Source organism: Crinia signifera, chromosome 7, assembly GCF_055691185.1.
Source record: "Crinia signifera chromosome 7, ASM5569118v1, whole genome shotgun sequence".
NCBI classification, from domain to species: Eukaryota; Metazoa; Chordata; class Amphibia; order Anura; family Myobatrachidae; genus Crinia; species Crinia signifera.
In genome coordinates this window covers 196548352-196549005 of record NC_139223.1, presented here as the reverse complement: position 1 = coordinate 196549005, position 654 = coordinate 196548352, and the positions used below count along the sequence as shown (strand labels likewise).

General features: G+C 44.2%; 1 protein-coding gene across 2 annotated transcripts in view; it reads left to right on the top strand.

Annotated features, from left to right (window-relative positions):
• Positions 1 to 317: 317 nt before the first annotated feature.
• The window catches only part of GAD1 (glutamate decarboxylase 1), an 83431-nt gene continuing 83094 nt past the window's right edge, over positions 318 to 654 (top strand). Inside the window, exon 1 of one of the 2 annotated variants that reach the window (XM_083154838.1) lies at positions 318 to 654. This exon is cut by the window's right edge and continues 163 nt beyond it. The gene's annotated coding sequence lies outside the window, so the exon portion shown is untranslated. The other variant, XM_083154836.1, reaches the window with a different exon arrangement.

Sequence of the window (654 nt, the reverse complement as noted above, 5' to 3'; positions counted from 1 at the left end):
AATCATTTTAGGCCATTTTGCAAAATGGAACAGACCTGTTGAATTTCACCTAACGAAACCCACAACTAAAAAATCGAAAGTGTATTCAATGAAATACTTTTATTTATGTTGTAACAAAAAAAAATGTATTTGAGGGGTCCCTAGCTAACTACCTTAAATAACTGCCAGATAGTGCAAACATCAGTCAGCATTCGTTTACAACCCTCTAAAAGATCCCCATTTATATCTAATTTAGGATTAATGACATTGGACGTCATACAAGCCTAATGAAGTGGGCTGCTGTGCAGAGGGAGATCACCCCCTCCCATTAGCATCTCATAGCCAAATACTTCAGCCCTGTCAGCTTGGCTGCACATTCTGTTCTGTTTTCTGCATTATATCCCTTATTCTGCCTTGTTGATTTCTGTGGGGGCAGTCTTTGTGATAGGGTGCCTTCTACAGCCCCCAGCCCTCCCCATGACACCTGCAGGCAACGAGACAACCTGAAAACAAGGCACTGATCGCTAAGAATGTCCAGGCTTCTACCTCACAGCAAGTGATGCGGTCGATACACTCAAACTGGACTAGGGGAGGTGTTGCACTGAGTCATGCCTGCGTACAGACAGTAACTGCTCTAAAATAGCCCAGCCAAGTACTTGTGGAGGAGGAAGGGGC